This window comes from Dipodomys merriami, unplaced genomic scaffold, assembly GCF_024711535.1.
Source record: "Dipodomys merriami isolate MVZ:Mamm:240054 unplaced genomic scaffold, mDipMer1.0.p SCAF_7, whole genome shotgun sequence".
Classification (NCBI taxonomy): domain Eukaryota; kingdom Metazoa; phylum Chordata; class Mammalia; order Rodentia; family Heteromyidae; genus Dipodomys; species Dipodomys merriami.
This window is the reverse complement of record NW_027206290.1, coordinates 23,784,292-23,809,448: the sequence shown is the minus strand read 5'-3', so window position 1 is coordinate 23,809,448 and position 25,157 is coordinate 23,784,292. Positions and strand designations below refer to the sequence as shown.

Sequence of the window (25,157 nt, the reverse complement as noted above, 5' to 3'; positions counted from 1 at the left end):
AATTGGATGAGAATGACTTCAGACCTTGATCCTCAATATTCTCAGCTTCCTGAGTAGCTAGGATTACAAGAATGAGCCACTGGGGCTTAGGAACATCTTTGGTTGTTGGTAGTATCATTGTAACACCTCCATAAAGTGTTTCCCTGAAACAACTTTTATTATTTAGTAGCTGTGCAAAGAGTTTACATTTCCAAAAGTGACTGTATGAGTACAATGTATCTCGGACAATATCACCCCTTTTGTAAATCTCACCCATTTTTCCCCCTTCTCCCCTACTCTAATGTCACATAGCTTGTTTTTTTTTCATAATGCATATTGAATATAATGGTTGCATTGCCTTTCTTCCCCATTACCCATCCCCCAAAACATATGTTCACTTCCTAATATTTATTTTGATAAACAGTTCATTAGTTGTTCAGAAGAGTTATGCCTTTGGACTTCTCTCTTTAAGTATACCTGTCTTTAGTCAATTTGTATGTAAATACATGGAATTCTGCATATGTTATTATGCACATTTGTATTTTATATCTAGTTTCTGCATAGGAGAGAAAACATGTGCCCTTTGTCTCTCTGAGCCTGACTTCCCTTAATGTAATTATTTTCCAGGTCTATCCATTTCCCTGTGAATGACAAAATATTATTCTTCCTAAAGGATGAGTAAAATTCCATTGGGTACAGGTACCACATTTTCATGACCCAAACAGCTATTGTAGGGCATTTGGGCTGTTCATATAACTTGCCTATTGTGAACAGTGCAGCAGTGAACATAGATCTACAAGGGTCTTCCCTGTAGTCTGGCTTGCCGTGTTCTGGGTAGATGCACAAGAGCAGTATGGCTGGATTGTAGGGTAGATCTGTGTTTAGTTTCCAAACCAACACCAAAAGTGGCTGTACTAGTTTACATTCTCACCAACAGTGTAATAGGGTTCCTTTTTCCTCACATCCCTGCCAGCATTCGTTATTATTTGTATTCTCAAAACTGGTCAACACGGTGTGTGAAATGGAATCTTAAAGTTGTTTTGATTTGAATTTCCTTTATGGCCAGGGATGTTGAGTGTTCTTTAGCAGTATTTACTTCTTCTTCAGTATCTATTTTAGCCCCTTTGCCCATTTATTGGTTGGGTTATTACTTTGAGGGAGATTTCACTTCTTGAGCTCCTTGTATATTCCAATATTAGGCCCTTGTGATATATATAACTGGTAATGAGTTTTTCCCAATCTGTAAGCTGTATTTTTCTATCTTTTGCTGTCCAAACTTTTTATTTTTTAATTTCTTTTTAAAAATATTGTTATTGTAAAGGTACAGAGAGGTTAGATACATAAGTCAAGTAATGAGCACATTTCTTTTTCAAATGTCACCCCTTCCCTTACTCTCTCCCAGGTTTTCCCTCCCATTTTCACCCACAAGTTGTATAGCTCTTTTTCAACATAGTGTCTAGTGAGTACCACTGCTGCATTTGTTCACCCTTTGTCCCTGTGTTTCTGTGCTCCCCCTTGCCCTTCTAAAGACAGATAAACAAACAAGACAAAAAGAAAAGAAAACAAAGCGGCAACAAAGAATAAAACCTCTTGTTTCCATTTCTTGGAGTTCATTTCAATAAATATTATTTTATATGATCAGATACACATAGCTATTGTGCCTTTGTGATCCTCTCCTAAGCATATCTTCCTTTGGTCTTACTCTCTGTGAATACCTAGTGACCTGTATAGCTTATCATGTTCCAGTGTAATTTTTCCCCTAGAAACTGTTGAATTGGATGCAATTCCATTTATCAACTCTTCTCTCCTATTGGCTGAGTCACCAGATCAAACAATATTTCTTCATAATACTGTTCAAAATATCTTTAGAGATTGTATTTTTCCTACATACAGGAGTACTTTTAGAGATAAAAGTCAAAGGCTGGGAAGGTAGCTCAGTGGTAGAGTGCTTGCCTTGCATGCATGAGGCTCTGGGTTCGATTCCTCAGCACCACATAAACAGAAAAAGCCGGAAGTGGTGTTGTGGCACAAGTGATAGAGCATTAGCCTTGAGCTGAAGAGCTGAGGGACAGCTCCCAGGCCAAGTTCAGGCCCCACAACCGACCAAAAAAAAAAAAAAAAAAAAAAAAAAAAAAGAGTCAAATGCAGCTATCTTTGGCTTTGGAGTTGGAAGTAGCTGAGTGCATTTCTGAAAGGTAGAGACAGAAGGAAGAGGGGCCTTGGCAGGTGGCTTTTGACCCCAGCATTTCTGTCACCAGCCTTTCTCCTATCATCAGGATGGGACATACAGCTGTGAGGTTGGTCCCCCAAATTGTCCTCTTGTAGATTTTTTCCATAAACTCCAGTAAGTTCAGGTAACTCTGTGTTGGGTGGGGTGGGGGGGAGGGCGTGAGGAGTTGGGAGGGGTCTCTTTCTGAGTGGAGACACTGTTTACTGCCTTCTGATTTTAGTTTCTTACCAAGAGATTGTAAAGACTCAGGTCCATCTGAAAGCAAGCGTAATCGTTTCTAATGACTTGGAAAAACCCAGGACTATTTTTACCCTAAAGTGGCTTCTTCCTGATGGGTGTCTTCCTTATGTCATCATGTCAGGCTGTCACTAAAAGCAGACAGAATCTTCCGTAGTATCTAGTGACATTTCTTCTTGAGATTGGAAATAAGGGTTATTAAGTAAGGACAATTTAGAAGGGGAAATAGGCCATGCACATCGCATTTCCAGTGGCAAGATAATTTTAAGAGCCATAGAATATGCATTTTGACATTTTTTAGAGCTTGTTTTAAAACCAGGTTAATTCTATCATTCACTTCCTGGACTTAAAAAAAATCCCATTAAGAAAATTTATGAGGAGCTGATGATTCAATCCTATCCTGTCCATTTTCTCTCCCAATGCCTAGTGAATTCTCTAAAATGCGTCTATGATAACTTAACCTCTTGCCCTGTTACCCTAGTCCCAACTGTGTTCCTCATTTCCTCCAATTTCCATAGCCCAATGCAATGGCTTTTTCCTACAGATTGGAGGGTGACTGGGATTGATGTGAAATATGCTAACCCATGCATACGCTTTCCTCCCGCTGAGTTTGTCTTTGTCTACTTCTGCTAGAATCGGAATCACTGAGTCTTACAGAAAAGACTTTTAAAAAGGCAACTGAGAAATAACAAAATTCCCATTGTTATCCCATCTAAATCCAGCATTTCACATTTGTATTTGCATGGGAACTACACACATATGTGCATCTAAATATGAGACCAAGCAAACCATGGAAGAAAACTTCCCAAATGTTCTCTGACTCTAATTACCATTCGAATCTCCTAGCATTGCTAGGTACTAGGTTTTGCTGTGTAACCAGCCTTTACTAGTGATGGTGAATTTCACTATAACTGTAGTGGTATATTCAGCCTTTTTGATTACCAAAACATTGTTTTAGAGGAAAGAAGGAATTATTATTCTTTTGTGTATATCTTATCTTGCCCCTGGTCTGGCTACATATACTCCTCCTTTCCCTTCTCCTCCACTCCCCTTCTCTTTGTTTTTCTTTTTTCTTTTCTGTACTAGCACCAGGGTTTGAAGTCAGGGCTTCATAATTGCTTGCTTTAACTAGTTTAGCTGGCATTCTACCAGTTGAACCATACCTTGAGCTTGGCTTTTTGCTAGTATTTTAAAGTAGCATAGATTTTTCTGCTTCAATTGACTCAGCCTCCTGAGTAGCTAGTGTTATACCGGAATTCGGGGACCCCCAGAAGACCACCACAGGCCACGGTCAATGTAAGCAACAAAGAGCCGGTTTATTGCAAGCTCGAGCTTGGTCCTCTGCCCACATGGTAACCGGTGATGCTCAGAGGCCCTGAGCATAGAATCAGCGCAGTTTTTATAGTATTGAACAAACAACTTTAAGGAACTTTTACATAAGAAATTATATGATTGGTTAACATTTAAAGCAAGCTAAGCTGGGCAAATATGATTGGTTGACCTTTACAAAAAATGTCCTTGGTCCTTAGCTTGACCAAAAACGGTTATGAGTCACACCTGGACCAACAGAATGCATGGCACTCGCCCTGGGCGCTGAAGAATGGGTTGGTTAGAAACTCTTAGTCCTAGGTGGGTGGGGGGCAACACCACTTGGGGGCTAACACCTGCCTTAAGCAAACGCCATCTTTGGCTCCAAGAATTGTGCATGGCTTTCTGTCATAAATTCCTAGCATTGGGGCTAAAGTGGATCACAAGTCAAGTCGCAGAACTGAGATGGAGTGTTAAACAAAAATGGAGTTGCTTAGGTTTCTTAAAACATTATATTTCTTCCCTAGGGCCTTACTGCCCCGGCCTCCGGGAAGGGCGTTGCAGCTGTGGGGGATAATTCTGAGGACTTTGCGCCCTTGGTCAGGACTGTAAACCCTTTGAAGTCTTTTACTAAGCAGCTCTAGGCTCCCAGGCTGACATTCCACTACTGAGTAACTAAAACCAGTCACAGTTAAAATCATACAAAAACCATAAAATCATCTAGCACAAAGCAATTCATACAGAAGCAAAAATGAGTGGTTAGTAATCATAACTTCTTATTTCTATTACATTAAGCATTAATGTTACTCCATGCCTTTTAATAAATTCATTCAGGGGGTGCTTGCCTATGTTGATGAGGGCAGTCCAGTTTTCTGACTCTTTCACTCCACTCCTCAAGGTTTTAGAAGAGGTTTTAGTAAGCAACGGTACAGAAGCGAAAATGGCTGTTAGGTGCTGTCTCTCTCTCTCTCTCTCTCTCTCTGTATATATATATATATATATATATATATATATATATATATATTATTTTTTTTACGTTCTTCACTAGAATTTTGGGTGTAGACTCCAGTATCCAGCTTTCTGCATGCATGTCTTTTAATAACTTACACATTATGAATCTTCCTAGTCTGTATTAAAGTCTTCTAATTATTTACAACAATAACTATAACTATACTAGTAAACATTTTCTGAGTATTTCCTGTATCTGGCACTACTTGCTTTACAATTCACTTAATACTTTACTGATTCTTATATATTAGTAAACATTTATTTATAGTTACTATTATTTATTTAATAATTGATTATGCTAATTTCCCTTCTGTATACACTTACATTGTACCCATTTTATAGATGAAAACATTTAGAACATGAAGTAACTTGCTCAAATTCATAGAACCATAAAATTTTCTGGTAACAATAACTCTGAATATTCCAGAGAGGGAAACATTAAGTCATGCCATCCCTAATGGACATTTACTGCATAATTGAGGAAAATTGAAAGCCAAGAGTGCAGGTGTTCAGCCATTTCAAAGAACAACCACTGCAAGCACTTGGAAATCTGTGGTTAAGTGTGCTTCAGACTAACAGAATCCAACTTGAAATTACACTGATGGGTACCTCTGTCTTGGTAGCAGTAGATTCTATTCTGTGCTAAAGGTATTTCTCTTCCCAACAGGTGTGTATGTATGCGTGTGCGTGTGTGCACACATGTGTGGTAGCTATGGCATTGCTGAACTGAATGTATCTCCTGCTGAAAATGTGAATTTTACAGCCCTATTTTACCATTTTATTTGACCTTATAAACAAATAGATTACTTCCCTCATCCCACTAGTTATACCTTAGGAAATTTTATAGGAGAAAGTCTGGGTCTTTGTAGGCTTGTAAAATGTTTGCCAGAATTTTCATGAGACAGAAGAAAACAGTCCTACAGTTAATATTCTCTGTAGAAATGGTCATGTGAGTGTCTAGAGATACATTTATTTAGTGCTGATGTTGGAGACAGTGCTAACCCATGAATAACTCAGCCCATTATGACATATTTGAATAAGAATGAAAGAATACTTATCTGATGCTTCTCAGTATGGAATAGTAAATAGAGTTGTTAAGGAATTGGACCCTCTTTTAGCATCTGACTTTAATTAAGGGTTTAGAGATAATTTGATTGAAGAGCTTTGTTTTGCTTTACTAAAAGTTTCAGGGGAAAAAAAAATCAGTCCCTATTCCTATTTTTGAAAAGCTGGTAGGATGAGGAGTATCTAAGGGCTATTTAACCCTCAGCTATCAAATTTATTATTAAGTATTAAATTACATTAGAATAATACTTAAATTTAGCTTTGAGGTAATTACAAACACATGTACATCCCTTTTAAAAGTTAATGAACGTCAAATCTGGGAATGAAGAATCACGTTTATTGGCTTGGTAGTGAACCCTGTAAATCAGAGAAACAGAGAGATATAAAAATCAACTTTGGGGTTATTTTCAACTCGCTTGACCTTAGACCTTAGAAAAGAAATTTTAAAAGATGGAATCACCAGATATTATCGGCTGGCTTCAGCTTCATTATATATTGTTTTATTATAGGTGACAGTCAACCTCAGAATGACACAAATCTACCTCAGGATCCAGGGGGCTGAATTAGTGTTCTAGTCTCTGGTGACTTCTCTCTGGGGTGAGGTACATCTCACCATGAGGCTGCGCGCCGGGCTCAGCTGTGGCTGCTGTCAGAGCAGGACACCTGTCACTCTCAGTCTTTCCACATGCCATGTTCCCAGAATGCAATCAGAGCCATCTGAAGGCTGGAGCTGTAATGTGACTCGAGGCTTAGGTTTCCCAACATCCCCAGCATCACCAGCCATGTATTCTTTCTGTGCTAACAAACCCTTAGGCATCCAGACTGCTGAAGAGATCTAAGAGACTCAGCCCCTAGAAAGTGATGAAAAAGAAAACATAGGAAACAATAAAGGGAATTTTTAAACATTGAATAATTTATCACAGTGCATTTCTAGAATATGAATGGAAAGCTAAACAATCTTTTCCCTTTGTCTTCTTTGGGGCCTTGTCATTGGTACCATCCTTCCCTCACTTTCCACACATTCCTCTGTTTTCTTTTCTTTTCTTTTTGGTTTGTTCTTGTTTTCTGTCATTCCTGGGGTTTGAACTCAGGGCCCAGGGTGCTGTCCCTGAGCTTTTGTAGCTCAAATCAGAGCTCCACTTACAGCTTTTCAGACTTTCTTATCTGGACTAGCTTTGAATCCCTATCCTCAGATCTCAGCCTCTTGAGCATCTAGGATTACAGATGTGAGCCACCAACATCCATCTTGCTCCCTGCCTTTTAGTGACTTCCTGCCTGGTTCTTTACAAGGGCATATGTGCCCGTTTACTTGTAGCAGCTGATTCATGAAACTGGCAAGAAAATGTTTTGGAAGGGAAAAGATGGGAGGGTAAGAAGTTACACTGAGGATTGCCTCCATCCATTTGTCTTCACTGGCTGATAAGATCTGGTTGCCTTCAGAAAGCCTGCTGGTAGAGGTAATGTTCCCCTGCTGCGAGTAATTGAATCCTGAAATGCGTAAGGTCCTTTTGCTGCAGCTTTTGAATGAGGAAATTTGATTAAGTGTCTGCTAGGTAATATATCAGAAATATTTATTGAGCACACCTTCCTAATGTGACAACTATACCATTACTGTGACTACTGCTGCTCTAACCACTATTACCAGCTAGTTGGCTGACACTTTACTTGTCATCCTAAAGCTAAGTGTTACTGTTGTGAGAGGAGAAAGCACAAAAGCCATCTGTGTGGGACGTTCTGTGTTCCAAAAAATTTGATATCATGGACTTAAAAAAAATCATTGATTGTGCCTTTTTTCTCCTTACTCATGAACTTTGTGTTTCAAGTTTTATTTTCTTAGAAGGGGTAACTTTTTATTCTTTAAGGTATATTTCTTTAAAATAAATTATTGATTTTTTTTTTTTTTTGCCTGTCATGGGGCCTGAACTCTGGGCCTGGGTGCTGTCTCTCAGCTCTTCAACTGAAGACTAGCGCTCTACCACTTGAGCTACAGTGCCACTTCAGCTTTTTCTGCTTATGTGGTGCTGAGGAATTGAACCCTCCTGCATGCAAGGCAAGCACTCTACCACGGAGCCACCTTCCCAGCCCCAATTTTATTGTTATTATAAAGGTGATACACAGAGGAGTTACAGTTACAAAAGTCAGGTAAAGAGTTATTTGCTTTTTGGACAATCTTTTTTAAATTAAAAAAAGTGTTGTGCCTTTATTAGAGCTTGAACTCAAGGCCTCATTCTCTCACTTGGCTTTTGGGCTCGTGCTCTCCACTTGAGTCACATCTCCACTTCTATTTTGGTTTTTTTTTTGGCGGGGGGGTTGCTGGTTAATTGGAGATAAGAGTGATATAGACCTTCCTGCCTGGAGTAACTTCAAATGGATCCTCAGAACTGAACCTCTTGAGTAGTGTGGGTTAAAGGTATGAGCTACTGCTACCTGGCTTCAAAATTCTTTTGTCTAATACAATATTCTCCCATCCCAACTTGTGCTTAGAAATTGAACAATGGCCAATGTAATAAGACAATAATAATGATGCTTTGAAACCATATACATAAAGCATGAAAATGGCTGGGATGGTTATAAACAGTTAAGTAGATGATTGAAGACACTCAGGGCCTCTGCATCCTGTGTGTATCAGGCTTCCACGAGTGGTGTTTTATTTGTGTGTTCTGTGACTGGCAAGTGCCTTTGCCTTTGGTGGTATCTGGCACCAGGTCACATCCCAGAAATTCCTGCATTTCATTTCAGCAAGGTATCAGAATGTCTGAGCGGCTGGAGATGACCAGGGTTTCCAAACTAAGTTCTGGCTGAAAGCAAAGAACATGGACATTTTAGTTCCCACCTGTGGGCTCATGGGTGAACACACTATTCCAGTAGGCTCTTGGAAATATCTAAAAAACATATCACCGAATTTCATGAATGGGTTTTCTTAGGTGTTGGCAGATACCAACGGGGGGCTCTGTTGGCTGGAGCTTGTGTGTTCCAATTAGAAAAAGGCCCTCATCATCGTAGGACACTATAAGACAGTTGGGGTCTCATTATGACTTCTATAGGCCTCATATACTATTTGCTCCCGGGCTCCCTCCAATCCAAAAAAGATTAAATTCTTTCTTATAGCCTTCCTATAAAAAGTCCTTAAATGTTATAAGTTAAATGTTTTCTTCAACCTGACTGTTACCTTTCTGATTTTCAAAGAATAAGACATGCTCACAGGTCTTTAGGGATATCATAGGTCCCAAGGATAGTGCCTAGCACAGCTACAGGGTAAGTGTGCCATGAAGAGGGATCATAAAATCACTGGGTAGTGAAAGGAACATGTCTGCTAGAGTGTCTGGGAATGCACTGTCCACTGTTAGAAGGCAGCAGGGCAGTGCTTTAGATGTAAGTGATGCTTGGGTTGGGTCTTGGAGATGGGTATGATCTGGATAGAGAGAGAGAAAGGGAATTCCAGATGAGAGAGGCAGCAGAAGCAAAGGTAGGGAGGAGGAAAGGCAAAGGCAGGAATACCCGAGGGGACCCTCAAGGTACAGATGTGGGGGTGGTGGTAGGGGCATAGTGGAATTTAAGCATTAGTAAAAGAAACTAAGTCAGAAAGATCTTCAAGTAAGACTTTATTGCTTGAGTTAATCAGCAGTGTGGACCTGACACAACAGGGCTTATTTAGAGTGTTGGCATTAATTCAATTCCATACACATGTACTGAACACCTACAATGAAATGTGCTTCTATATACTGATAGGCTTTAATCCTTTTAGAGTTTAAAATGGTCTAGAAAGGAGACAAGAGGGAATTAAAATACGGAGAAACCTCTTAAAGAGATTGCCGCAGAATCTCAGACACAACATGAGAGAGATTTGAATTCAGTCGGTTTCCTAACACCTGAAAACTGTACTACTGATGAGACTAGATTGGAAAAAAAAATAACAGAAAGAAAAAGACCAGAAAGAAAAGCCACAGTTTTGGAGGGATGATATGATCTAGCAATCTCTGGTTGTCAGGAGTCTGAGCACAGGTTGGAGCTAGGAAATCTAAGCATCCTCTCTTACAGGATAGAGACAGAAGAGCCAGCTGGAGTTGGGGGGCGGGTAGGGGTGCTGATAGTACAGTGTGTCCCTCTGGGTTCTCAGAACATCACTTACTGGTCCAGATACCAAGGCATAATGTACCCCAGTCCAGAGCCTCTTGTAGTATTGAGTTCTTCTGCGTGGCTTCAAACTTCTGTCCCCAGGTACATTTTCCTGTCCTCACCCTAAGTACTGAATATGCCTTAAACTGCAGAGCAGTACTTTGAGTACTCCACAAGTAACAACACTGAGAGGCGAATTAACATATCCCTTGCTATGCAGCTAGTGTGTGTGAGAGCCAGGAGGGTGACCCAAGTGGGTATGACTCCCAAACCAACACTAGGTCTCTCACACCACATTTCTTCCTGAGATGTCCCTCAGTCCCCTTTTCCCCCTTGAAGAGAAGGCAGCTATGTTCTGATAGATCTTCACCAGTGCCATGTTGGGGGGGAGAGGGCTCTGATACTGGAGCTTTAACTCAGGACCACTGTGCTCTCCATTAAATTTTCACTCAAGTCTAGCACGTTGTTACTTGAACCACACCTCCACATCTGTTTTTTAAATTTTTTTCTAATCAATTGGAGATAAGAGTATCTCACTTTTCTGCCCAAGATGGTTTTGAACCAGGATCCTCAGATCCTCAGAATTACAGACTTGAGCCCCTGGCATCCGGCTTTTTTAGCTGATTTTAACTGAATGTTGCATAATATGAGAAATGTGTACACTCTAGAAATTGTTGTACCATGTCCTGCTTTCCAGGTGACTAAATAGATCAAGCACTAAGAGTATAGTCTTGATCGTTGTATTTGAATTGTGCTTTGATTTTTAAGTGATTGCATATTTTATTTTTAGTGACCCTTGATTTTAATTATGCTGCATACATTATTTTGTAATTTATTTATTGCTATTGTAAAGGTGATACACAGAGGGATTATGGTTACATAAGTCAGAGAAAAAGTACATTTCTTTTTGAACAAGGTCCCCATGTTTCTCACTCCTAGTTTTTCCCTCTTATCGTCACCCACAAGTTGTATAGTTCATTTTCAACATAGTATCTAGTGAGTATCCCTGCTGCATTAGTTCACCCTTTGTCCTACCATTTCTGTGCCCTGCTTAACTGTCTAAAGATAGATAAATGAACAAATAAGACAAAAGGAAATGAAAACAAAAATGACAACAAAGAAAAAAAACCCTTGTTTCCACTTCCTGGAGTTCATTCAGTAAATATTATTTTATATGGTCAGATGCACATTGGGCCTTTGTGATCCTCTCCTAGGAATATTCTCCTTTGTTCTCACTCTGTGTGAATGCCTAGAGACCTGTATAATTTATCATGTCCCAGTGTAATTATTTCTTTTCTTTTACTATCCAGTGTGTTTACTTGTAGACTTATAGGGACATTCTAGTTACCACAAACAAGGGAAACCGTGCACCCTATTTTTCTTTGGGTGGGCTTACTTCATTTAATGTGATTTTTCCCCCCAAGTCTTTCCATTTCCTCACTAATGGTATAATGTCATTCTTATGGATGAGTAGAATACCATTGTGTATATATACCACATTTTCTTGATTCATTCATCCACTGAGGAGCGTCTGGGTTGATTCTATATCTTGGCTATGGTAAATAATGCTACAATGAATGGTTGTGCTGGTGGCTTTGGAGTGTAGTTTGGTTTGTGGTCAAGAGAATAAATGCCCAGGAGTGGGATTGCTGGGTCATAGGGAAGCTCTATGTTTAGTCTTTTGAGGAACCTCTGTATTGCTTTCTATAGCAATTGAACAAGTTTATGTAAAGATAATAATATTACATATGATTACATGTATGTAATACTACATATTACTTATGAAGATATTACATTAAAGATGTTAATATCTAAGCAATCTTAAATTTCCTTATAAACCCCTGCTTTCACTATATTTGATGTCAGTATAACTTGTGGAGGAGATGGGGAAAAACCAGTTGTTTAAGGATACAGGTGGACCTGTTGCAACAATGAGAAGTACAAGTTGTCATGTCCAAAACGAGCTTTACAACGTCGGTGCGGGGGGGGGGAAAGGGGGGGAAGGAGAAGGATTGGGATTGGGGGGGAGGGGGGTGGCTGGGAAGGGATGTGAAGGGTAAACAAAGGAGGAGGCTGCAATGCTTGGTAAGAAATGTACGCATTATCCTGCCCATGTAATTGTAACTCCTCTGTACAGTATGTTCACAAATAAAATTAAATTAAATTAAAAAAAATAAATTTCCTTATAATGCAGAACAGTTATCTACCCATTGGTATAATAACTCACATTGCCAGTGCTTATGGATGATTAGGATTTCATGCTAGGCATTACCACATTGACAGGCTACAGTAGAATCCAGTTTATAATGGAAACAAATTTTTGGTCATTTGATATCCTGAACCCAGCATTCTATCTCGGCCAATCCCAGTTATATGTACTGAGGTCTGTTTGTCATATCACCCATTCTCTTAGTTTGTTAGGGCTGTGAAGACAGCATCTTGCAAATGAGATAGCTTAGAAGCAACATCAACTAATTTCTTACAGATCTGCAAACTGCTAAGTTCAAAATCAAGGGGCTGGCAATTAGTTACTGCTGAGATTCTAAGTTTTGGTCATTTCTGCCTTCATGCTGTGTCCTCACATAGTGAAGATAGGAGTTTGCTGTCTTTTATCATGGCCCTAACCATGGTCTCACCTATCTAATTGACTCTTAATAATGTTCACTTGAGGGCTATGATTCCATTGTATGCATTTTGATACTGGATAGCAATATTCAGCATATAGTCTACAACCAGAATAGCATGCATTGATATGGAACAAATTTCCCCAAAGATGCAAAGTTTTTGTGTCAAATGCTTTGTGTCCTTCTTTGTGATGAGGCTATGAGAAGCGGTGATTGTCTTTTGTGTTGGAGGGTATGTCTAGCAGGCCCCCTGACAACTGGATTCCTAAACATGTGACTGAAGCCCTAGGGCCTTGAATACTGTAGGCTTCATCACCTCAAATGTGTCTTAGCAAGGCCTCTGATGTGCTAACCACTTTCTATTTATCTTGTCTCAGCTGTAAGATATCTTTGATCTTCTAAGGAAGATACCTTTGTCTTCTGAGGAAGAAGACACCCAAACTTTGAATCATGAGCTCTGTTCATCTCTCTTCAAATATGTTATGGCAGAGGGTGGGAGGTTGATATAGTACTGAGTTAAACTGGAAACTGAGGAGTTCCTGTTCCAGGTGAATGGGGGGTATTTCTCATCCTCTTCTTCACTAGAATTGAAAAGAACATAGTGGGCAAATCCATGACTGTTCTTGCTTGGTTGAAGATTTGATAGTCTTCTCCAGGACCTGTCTAGAAGGGCGAATGATGTGGGGAAAGGATAAGAATCCTCCCCTTCAGTCTTGAGATTTGGACAGTGGTATTGAGTCTTCACCATCCTCCCTTCCATAATGCAATATTGCTTTGGAATTCCTGTCTCGGGGAGTGAGGGAGAAATGGAAGCTATAGTGTCAGTGGTGAAGTCCCCTAATAAGGGGTTATTCTAATTTCAGAGTATTATGTGTCCCATTGTCAGACTGAAAAATTAACCCCCAGATGTGTTGACAGACCTGGTAGATTCACTGTGAGCCAAACTCCCAGTTCACACTTAACCTTACTCTAGCAGAGGACTGTGAAGATGCGAATTCAGTACTCAGCATCAGTATTTCTTTTCTTTTCTTTTCTTTTCTTTGCCAGTTGTGGGGCCTGAACTCTGGGCCTGGGCGCTGTCCCTCAGCTCTTCAGCTCAAGGCTAGTGCTCTACCCCTTGAGTCACAGTGCCACATCCAGCTTTTTTCTTTTTGCTTATGTGGTGCTGAGGAATTGAACCCAGGGCCTCATGCATGCGAGGCAAGCACTTTACCACTGAGCCATCTTCCCAGCCCATCAATATTTCTTTTTAAAAATTACATTTAAGTAGTTGTACAAAGAGTTGCCATTTAATAAAGCAGTTTATGAATACAATGCATCTTGATCAATGTCACCCTTTTCATCATTTTTACCCATCTCTCCCTTACCCACTCCTTCCCTCATTCTTCTTAATTTTGTAGAATACACACACACACACACACACACACACACACACACACTCACACACACACACACACACACACTTGCCTGCATTCTCCTCTTCCTCTTCATTCACTCATACCTTTCCCTTTGACCCCCCCCCACCTTACCCCTTTCAAGTACCCATTTCCCAGTGTTTATTTTTTTAAACTTTAACTTTGCCTTTCTCCCTTGCATCTACCATATTCCAGCTAATACATTTGTATGCACTTACATACCACTCAACTGTCTCATGAGGAACACAGATATAAGCTTCTCAGTAAAATTCTGGCCAACTGAATTCAACAACCAACCAAAAAATCATACGGTAGGATCAAACAGGATTTCATCCCAAGGAGGTGAGGCTGGTTTAACATACATAAATTGATAAATGAAATATAACACATCAACGGAAGCAAGGACAAGTATCACATGATCATTTCAAAGATGCAGAAAAAGCTTTTGACAAGATCTAATATCCTTTTGTGATAAAATCTCTGAAGAAGCTAGGAATACAATATAATACAGGTGTCAATATTTCTAACACAGAGAGGATCTAATAAGTTAAAGCACCACAAAGAATTAGTAGCATGATGATTATTTTCTTTCCTTTTTTTTTGTTTATCATGGGACTTGAACACAGGACCTGGGTCCTCTCCCTGAGCTTTTTGATTCAAGACTAGTGCTCTACTACTTTGAGCCACAGCACCATTTCCTGTCTTCTGGTGGTTAATTGGAGATAGAAGTCTCATAGATTTCTCTGCCCAGCCGGGCTTTAAAGCGTGATCCTTATATCTTGGCTTCCTGAGTAGCACCTGGCTTATGATGTATTGTTTTTGTGATCCCCCTATGCCAAATAGATTTTCATGATAAATGTTCTAACATGCAGGAAAAAAAATGACAGCACAGAAATTTCAGTCATAAAATTCTTTTAAGTTAAAGATACAGTTCAAATTGAAATTTCTCCTCTTTTTGTGGTACTATTATAGAAGTTATATTCTCACATAGTCTGCTTAGAGCTATTTGTTTATGTCATTTACAGAAAATCTTGGGCACAAAAGATTTTAGATGGCAAGTAGAAATTCCTACATAATAACATAGCAATGTGGGGTATAGAATTATCATCAAATGGTTATTGTGCAGAATATTTTATACAGTTTATTTACTGCTTTCTTTCTTTATACAAAGACTTACGCTATAGACAGGGCAGAGAAATGTGTTCTCCTTGAAGTTTCAACCATCAAAACATAAAATAACCGCACAAAAACTTCCCCTTCATTTGAGTTAAACCTATCTACACAGATACCTCCAGGGAGACAAATTTATGATTCCTCATTTATAATCTTGCTGCAACATGAGTTTTGGCTTGCCTTCAAGATACTGATAAACACACACACTCACACTTACTCTACAGACACACTCATGAGCCTTTCAGAGTGGTCTAGCCAAGAGCCTCTTTATTTATTTATTTTTAATGTGGTACTGAGGAATTGAACCCAGGACTTCATGCATGCTAGGCAAGCCCTCTACCACTAAGCCACATTCCCAGCCCCCAAGAGCCTCTTTAGATGTTCAGTAGTACTCGTACTCATTATCCCCCACTTATCCTAGCTTTCATCTCTTAAATTAAAATATTATATTCTCCAAATTTGTATCATCTCTCATTTAAATGTTTTATTGTCATGTCAGAACACATTCTGTGAGTGTTCTTTCTTCTTGCTCTTCTTCTGTATCTTTTTCAGTGATCCCCAAAAGTTCTTCCCTAGCTTTTTGTCTCTCTTCTGACCTCTAGACTTCATTTCTAATGTGAAATACCTATTTGGTAGTACCAGTTCCTTATACCCGGAATTAAAAACAAATCAAGACCCATATAGTCTTGCCTCTGCTCTAAACTTCCTCTTGCTTATCATTTTCTGATTTGATGACTGTCATTGCTCACTTCCAAGATATCCAGTCCTGAAATTGAGTCATTCTCAACTCTTCTCCTACACCCACACATCCAGATGTCTGACTAAGTCTCCTGGCTCTATGTTTTACATCTTTTTTTTCTCTCCCTATGTGTTTCTCCTGCTTGAACTTCTAGTTTTGAGGGTTGGGAGAAATCTTCCAAATAAGATTCTTCACATGGTTCTTATCTTATTCCACCCATCCTACATTGAGCCGTCGGAGTAATACTCCCAAGGTGTGAATTTTAAGTGCATTGTGTTTTTACAGCAGACCCTTCTGTAGTCTACCCTTACTCATCTTCACATGCCTACTTGTGGCATATCCAAGACTCTCTTGGCCCTGATTGAAAGCTCTTTTCCGTCTTGTTGAAAACTCAATATGTGTAATCCCTAATTCACAGGTTGAGACCCTAGCTCAAAAAGTGAAGATATTTGGAAATGGAGCCTTTCAGAGGCTCTGAGAATCCCAAGCCTCACACCACAGACCTTGTTTTCCCTCTTTCCCTGCCTTGAGAAGACACAGATATAAGTGGCCATCTAAAACCACTTATACCAACTCCCTCATCTCAACACTTCTAGTCTCTTGAATGGTGGCAAATTAAATGTCTGTGTTTAAGCAACCCAAGCTAGGGCATTTTGTGATGGAAATTAGATCTGACTAGGACACATGCCTTATTGCATAATTCTTTTTTTCAGAAGCTCATTTCTCAATGCATGTGAACTCAGTAATTATAGTAGATGGCTACCAGTTAGTAACCAATGTCTTTTCTCCTTTGATACCTTTACTTTCAGATTCTTCCATCCTACCATAATTCTACTGGCTCCAATGTCCATATTGATTCATCCAAAATGCTACTTATCTTATTTATGTGTTGGTTATACTCCCTATGACAAATAATTGAGAGTGAGTCTGGTTGATTGAGACCAAGAGAGGTGAAAGGGCCGTCTACAAAATAAAGCTCAGGGAATGAGTGGGAACCAATAGAAGCAGAGTAGACAGAACCAAGCAAAAATCTGACCACAGGAAGGGTATGATGACGACATGTTGCTGTGACCACAGGACCTTGATACCACTGCTGTCTGTAGCTGCCAGCCTCCATTGACCCTTCTGCCAATATGGCTGCCAATGCAATGGCTTCTCTTCCACCTGCTCTGCTCTGTGTCACTTGCAGCCACCCCTGATGGACTGGGTGTGGTCACTGAGTAGCCTGCATATCAATGCACTGAGGAAGGCTATATCCAGGAGTCAGTGGTAGGATATAGGTTGCATGTGTATGGGGAGTTTCCTAACCACAGGAAAGGGAGCTCTAGAGTGAACCAAAGGGATGATCTTTATGTTCCTCAACTGAATCAAGATTGAGTTCCTTCTTGTAATTTGTCTCACCTTTTTAATTGCAATTAATCTTTATGTCTTCATTGATGCACCTAGAATATTTTTTGCCCCAAGTGATAATTTTTAGCAAACCTTTATTACAGGAAAAAAAAGGATTCTCAGTTATAGTCATGTGATGACACCATTGTTTTGTGTCCATTTTGCAGTTAAAATTTTTTTTAAAAACCCACATATATTTTTAAATGTGTATTTCTTAATTGAATTTTGAATAGTTTAAATAAATATGATCATGAAAATACAAATGTTGATCAATGTAACTGACATAAATATTCAGCACATGATTTCATGTTTGAACTAAAGTGTGCACTCACCTCAAGCAACTACTGTACTTTGCCTTCATATTATCTTTTGTGTTAGACATATAATTCCAAACAATCAAGGAGATTGGAGGAATTGAGATAATTCAAGTTGTTGTCAGGCTATGCTATAGTCAGTTGGTTTGCTTTCTCTCATCTTTGTTTAAATGTTGCAGCACAGTGATAGAAGAAAGCAACTGTAGCCAAAAAAAGCATTCATTTAGTTTACAACTTTTTCTCAAACCTGCTCTCTTCAGGCAAACAGGCGTAGGTGAGTCTATCTGTCAGGGAATAAAATATGTATAGGAGTCCTGTAAATTAATTTTCATGTACAAAACAATATTTATTAATGATGATGGAATAGAATGTTCCAATTTGAGGCTTATACAACATCAAGCAATAATTGCAGAAATTAATTCCACCTAAGCTATTTTCCATACTCCATAGAACCCCTTCCCTCCCCCCCCCCCCCGTGAAAAGCTGGCATGGAGCAACTACTTTATTATACTCACTGACTCTATAGGTCAGGTCATTGCAAAAGTCACAGTGTGGCTCTGTCTCTGATGTTGCTGGCCTCAACTGGGAGCTCAACTCAGAGGCTGAATCAAAGGGTGTCTTGATGCCATCCTTAGGGTGTAGAATTACGTCAGACTGTCCACTCACCCTTCCATGCATGGGAGGGAGGGAAAACTAGGGGTCATCATCTTTCACATGCTCAGGCCTCCTTGGAACCTGACAGCCACAGCAGCCCTGCTGCTTACAAGATGGCAGCACCAGACAGAAGTTCTGCTTTTGTTCTGGCATGCATGCGGCATTTTGTTGGCCACAAGCAAGTCACTCAAAGGAGGGGAGGATTTGTCTCTACCTTTTGATGGAGGGGGTGGTGAGGAAGTAGTGGGTGGGAGTTGTAACTGCTCTTCTTCTTTCTTTCTTTTTTTAAAATTTGGTTTTATTGTAAAAATGCTGTACAGAGGGGTCACAGTTACATGAGCAAGGTAATGAGTACATTTCCTATCAAGCATTGTTGCCTCCTCCTTTATTTTCCCCCACCATACCTTCCCTCCCTTTTTCTTTGTTGGTTGCTGGGCTTAAACTCAAGGCCTGGGCACTATCCCTGAGCAGTTTTGCTCAAGGCTGCTGCTCTACCACATTGAGCTACAGCTCCATTTCTGGTTTTTGAGTGGTTTTAATTGGAGATAAGAGTCTCATGGGGACTTTTCTGCCCAAGCTGTCTTCAAACTGCGATCCTCAGAACTCAGCCTTCCTGAATAGCTAGGATTATAGGTGTGAGCCACCGGCACCTGGCTATAACCATTTTCTTTGAAGAACACACAATTTGCTAGAGTTTGGAGAGCTTGAGTTTGCTTTCACAGACAAGGATTAGAATTAATGAAGCCTAGCAAAAGTAAAGAGCAGGTAAAGAGAGTATAGGTTTTGCATCTGCACCCTTTGATTGCCTGAGCCCGGGACATACTCCAAGTTCAGTATACCACTGTTTGGATTCTGATTTCTAAAGGCCTGGGTAAAATAACACTTACAAAATTTAAAAGTGAGCTTGGTTTTCTTGTTATTTGTGTATCTTTACCTCAAAAGATAACACAATTTAGACAGCTCTAAATGACACCGTTTCTAAGGCTGGAGAATATTTCTTTATAACTACCACAGTGCTGGTCATGGTGTGGATGCAAACCAGACTCAGAAATACACATTGATTGGTTCATATGACAACCATATATTAAGTGCTTACTGTTTAGAACTAAGAGTTTCAAGTAGATACCTCACCCTTATCCTTTAATAAATCTATAATATCAGAGTATCATTCTACAGAAAATAAACCTCAAGATTTTGGAGGCTAAGCCTACCCAGAGAGCTGGATTGATTGTTCTGAACAAGTAAGTTTAGTTCCCTCAATATATTACCCATTTGCTTTTATTTCCCTGACAATTCTATTAGAGCCAAGAGGGGTAATGTGGCCATACCTCAACATATGTATGTGAATTCCATGCCCACCCACAGAGCGTCTTCATCAGGAACTTCAGTTGAGGAAAATTGTAATCAACCTCATGGCTGGAGATGCCACCTGGGGACCCAATCACATCCTGAGAAACCAAAGGTCCTGCTGCTCACCCATAAATAACCCAACCCTTGTCATGCAGGTGGCTTAGAAGCAGTTGGGCTGCACATGGAGATGCTGGTTAGTGCCATCCCTGTCTGTGTCCCTGACTGACTTTGTGATTAGCCCTGTCCTTAGCACTCTGCACAGTTCAGTTCTGAACTGCTCAGTAACCAAGTTCAGAATGATCCTGTACACTCTAAAAAGCGTTGGAGCTTATAAGATGCGTTGATCCTTCCCTTTTTCCTCAAAAGAAGTAGAGTGTAGCTACTCAGAAAGCTGAAATCTGAGGAGGACAATTTGAAGCCAGCCTAGGCAGAAAAGTACGTAAGACCTTTATCTTCAATTAACCAGCAAAAAGTTAGAAGTGGAGCTATGGCTCAAGTGGTTAGAGAACCAGCCCTGAGCAGAGAAAAAATTCAAAAACCATGCAACAGCTCGAGGCCATGAATTCAAGCCCCAGTACCAGCACAAAATGTAGATAGATAGATAGATAGATAGATAGATAGATAGATAGATAGATAGATAGATAGATAGATAGATAATGACTGTATTTGTGTGAAAAGCTGAATATTAATTAACTGCCTTTCATGTATGCCAGGATTTATATATAGATTATCTCATTTAATCCTCAGAGTTATATTCTATAGGTATCATGATAATTCTTAAATTAAAGGTAGTTGTACTGTGGTTCAGAGTAACTTAAGAACTTGCCCAGAGTCACCTCACTCTATAGGCTAGAAGCAGAATGTAAATAATGTGCTCGAATGAGTATTCTCTGACCTTCGTGATCCCAGTGCTTATCCTAGGAAGCCAGAAAACTCAAGTGCACACTGGGATGTGGACAGTACAGATCCCAGACTGCTTAACTTGGGTTTGGTCTGAGGTGACGTATGTCCCTGCAGCTTCCCAGGAGAGGAAGTTAGATTCTTCTCAGTAGTCCTTTGCATTTACTTGACATGGCATATGCAGTGTTCTGCCACTGTTGGCTTCCTAGGAAGGAGTGAGCAAGGGTTCCCCAGCAAGGAACACTGGAAGGAGCCTAGCACACAAGCAGCAGGCATTATTTCTTCTGAGTGAGTGTTAATGGCTTTTGTGTTCTCATAGGCAAACGATTAGGTTTAACTTACAGTGACACCTACTAATTCAGCTGGTCTACTTTTAGCACAGTTGCAAAGACTTTTAACGGCTTTTTGTGATTGCTTCTCCTGAGCCCATAAAGTTTACTTATGGCACATTTTATTTCATGGGGCTCTTCGGGGTTTCAGCTCATAGCCCTGGGAGTATTACAAATACAATTAAAATTGAGAAAATTAAATAGTAAAGATGAACATTCAAATGAAGTGCTACCCTAGGATGCGAAAGTCCCATTCCCAGGTGTGCAGGCTTCATTCAGGCCCTCATTGTGGCAGGGGTGTATTCTAATAAAAATACCTTCAGAGCCAATGCGCTGGCCTATTGCAATCCAATTCTGTCTGTATGTAATTGCTTACCTTACCATTTATGTATTTACTGATTTATTAACTTATTTACTTGTGTGTGTGTGTGTGTGTGTGTGTGTGTGTGTGTGTGTGTGTGTGTGTGTGTGTGTGTGTGTGCTGGCACTGGGGCTTGAACTCAAGGCCTCATTCTCACTTTCTTTCTTAGCTCTTTCACTCAAAGTGAGTACCTTACTAGGTGAGCCCCAGCGCCACTTCTGGCTTTTTGCTGATTAATCGGACATAGTCTCATGGGCTGTTCTGCGGGTTTTAAACCACGATCATCAGATCTCAGCTTCCTGCATTGCCAGACCCCTTTGAAAATGGGTGATAGTCACGCATGGGAGACAGCCTCTTAAGCTCATACGGGGCAGATGCTCAGAGTGCCCCAGGCTCCATTTATAGCTCTGTGGCCACTATCCTATATTCATGATTTTTAACATTCATTTTTATTCTGTGCAAGCCTTACAAATTATGTATCCACTCCTATCATCTATAATTTACAAATGTAGCTAACTTTTTTGTGATGGGCAAGTGATCTTGAGGCCAACGTGGCTATTGAGGTCTATCAGAGACTTACTGTTTACACAAACACCTCAATGTGACATTCAGTTTCACACCTCTGCTCCTTTGTTGGTCTTTAGATCACTTGGTTGTTGTGTCAAGCTCATCACACTGTTGAATAGTGTTGACCTGATGGTCACACACGATTCCCCAGGCTTCTCTTCAGGAGTGACCTTTGCTTTTTCCTTTAAAGTTACAGTTTTAGCCCCTCCTCTAAGGATGCATCAGAGAGTGTGGAGAAAAAGTGTTTTCAGAGCATTATGTTTGTCGTTGCTATTGTTGTTTGTTTTTGTAAAGGTCCTGGTCTCAATCTCAGGGCCTGGGTGCTGTCCCTGAGCTTCTTTTGGTTTAAGCGCTCTACCACTTGAACCACAGCTCCACTTCTGGCCTTTTGGTGGTTACCTGGAGATAAGAGTCTCACAGGCTCTCCTGCCCATGCTGGCTTCAAACTACAAATATGATCCACCAGCACTGAAACCAGTTACAGCTTTTTCAGGCATACGCTAAATGGTCCTAATGGCTTTAGGAAACCTTTTGTTTTCTGTCAAGAAAGAGTCTGCGTTGATGTCTCTTTGTGGCATTTTGCAGTACAAAACTGGCTCCTATCTGCCTCTGTTTCCTTAGCTCTGTCCTACAGGCAGCCAAGTACTAAGTCAGAGCCAAATCACACAAAGTTGAAGAAAACAGGCTTGGGAGATAATTTCTCCTATCTCTTTATACATCCATTGAAGGTACCCCTGTCTCCTGCTGGTGCGGATGTGGGAGCTCCGGCTCTCTCCATCCCCCCAGTACATTTTCCTCTGGTATCTTAAGTACCTAGGACATCATTCCTCTCCTTTAGGATTAGTAACTGATTCCTTCTTAGCTTTCAAGACCGAGCTAGGCTTCCCTGTTTGGCTCCTACACTGTGACCAAATATGTCTGCTTCCCTGAATGTGCCTTCCTCCATATCCTTTGCTGTCTTTGCTCATCCCTATGTATGAGAAATGCAATTCCAACCCTGGGACTGCCATCCTGCATAATAAAAGCTTTTCCCAATCAACCTGCACCTGAGTGAATTACTCCATATGTCTTTAGCACTCACTCAGTTACAGGACTGAGCATGAATTCTCCCCTGTGTAGAGTCATGGCTTTCCTGCTCTCATAATTGGACTAGCCAACTGTTGTAGTACCAGTTCTAGTCATGTGGAACTCAGCTCTTTCATGCTTGATCTTGTAGTGTCATTATCTTACCTGGTCCTCAAACAGCTGTTTATCAACTCTTCCCTCCTCCCCCAATTCTGATACCTACAAAGAAACATCCCCACCTCCACCCTACTCTCCCCTTGTCCTGAAATCCCATCTTTTCAAAACAAGGTTGTTCTTCATTTTGTTTCTGGATGGAAAATTCTGATCTGACCTGAATTTATTGGGTAATTTAAGGTGACTTATAGTTCTTTGCTTGTCATACTTACTGTGAAAATATGCGTGTTTTGATGGAGAGATGTGACTGTGCTTTCATGTGGAGAATAGCAGCCAATGCACAGAAGGTATCATATGGATTCTAGTTCCCTTCAAAAATCTGTAAGAGATCCAAGTTCTGAAATACTGATTATCTCAAGGGCTTAGGAAAGAGATTGTGCAGCTGTAGTGGAGAAGATATTACTACCTTCCACATTTGATCAATGAGGACCCCAAAGCTCCATGAGCTAAGTCACTCATCTGATGTCCTAGGGCATGAGACCTTTAGGTCATGATCCACCCATAATAGTCTCTGCTAGTGGAGAAAAATGGGGATGGAGATTGCTTCAGTTCAGTCCATCAAATGCACCTACTGTTCCAATGACAATGTTCGCCTCATCAAGGTCACTTCCAATGTGATAGTAATTATTCATGAGGTTAGATGATTTGTTGATACATAGTATAGAATTTGCTGTAACTTTTGGGTATGTTTTTTGTTCTGGTTAAATGGTAGCCCTGTATCAAGCAAGCCCAGTTCTCTACAGTAGTGTTTACTCCATTCTCATCCAGTGTTTCTTATACTCCTAACCCAGCGGTAGCGGTCTTTGAAACTGTTCCCAAGTCAGAATGGAAATACGATACCTGACTCAACCACCACAACCCTATTTAGCTTATTCCACACTTAAGATTTATTATTTAGAGAGCAACTGTATTTCTGTGGAGTTAATGGCTTCATGGGAAAGAAGGAAAGATGGTTTGCTTCTCCAAGTATGGCTGACTAGGGATTTCCTGCCTAGAAGCTTCTATCGGCTTCACTCAATAGAACTAATCCTAGGAATTCTCCAGTGAACTCTGCTCAGGTAACACCAATGGGCACACATTCCATTTCAAGATAAATCTCAGCAGATAATCCCACTTCCTACATATTCACCTCTAGTTACAATGACAGCCATGACACCAGCCAAGGATGTGAGAATCTAATACTTGTGCCCACTTCTGCCAAAGTACTGCTTTAAAAACTCCAGTATTCTTATCACATAAATGGTAGGTTGGTGAGATAACAGATATGTTAATAAACTTGGTTGAATTTTTCTCTGGCATATACATAAATTGAAATGTCATATACTCTATAAATAGTTGTAATTGTCTATCAATAAAATTAATTAAATTATATAATTAAAATGGTAATTAAAAGCAATTGGTGTACTCACTTCATCTTAATAAAATCATCTGAACTCTTTTATTTGACATACAAAATCTTTTGTAACTTGACTCCCATTAACCTATCTGGACTAATTTCTCACTCCCCCACTCCCCCACCCACCAAGCCTTCAGTCTGAGGCTGTTATTTTCAGGTCCCCAACTTCCTCCTCCCAGCATGCTTTGCTCACGTCAGCTCCAGGACTCCTGGAGTCCCATTCCCCTCTCAAGGATAAAATAGAGACAGTGCCTTTGACTTCTCTACTGGATTCAGAGTTCTTGTGGGAATGGGAGCTCATGAAGCTAAACTAAGTTTGAATCTCTGCCTCATTACCTATGAGCCTTGTGTGAGTCCTTAACTTATAGTTAAGCATTCGGGAAATCTTATCTTTTTATGTATTTATTTTTTAATGAGTAGGCACTTTGGCAAAAGGGAAAGATATTTCTACCTTTTATCAACAAAGAAGAAGGGGAGGTACCATTAAAAATATAGATTGACAGCTGAGCACCGGTGGCTCATGCTTGAATCCTAGTTACTCAGGAGGCTGAGACCAGAGATTGTGGTTCGAAGCAAGCCAGGGCAGGAAATTCTGTGAGACTCTTATCTCTGATAAACTACTCAGTGAAAGCTGGAAGTGGCACTGGGGCTCAAGTGGTAGAGTGTTAGCCTTGAGAACTAAGAGGCTCAGAGACAGAGCCCAGGCCTGGAGTTCAAGTCCTAGGACTTAAGGGGCGGGGGAAGGGTGGAAGCACACATTTTGC

The 25,157-nt window shown here is 40.2% G+C and overlaps 1 protein-coding gene across 3 annotated transcripts in view; it reads left to right on the top strand.

Annotated features, from left to right (window-relative positions):
- Plppr5 (phospholipid phosphatase related 5) overlaps positions 1 to 25,157 on the top strand; it is a 123,096-nt gene that overhangs the window by 51,112 nt on the left and 46,827 nt on the right. The gene's annotated exons all lie outside the window — the stretch shown is intronic.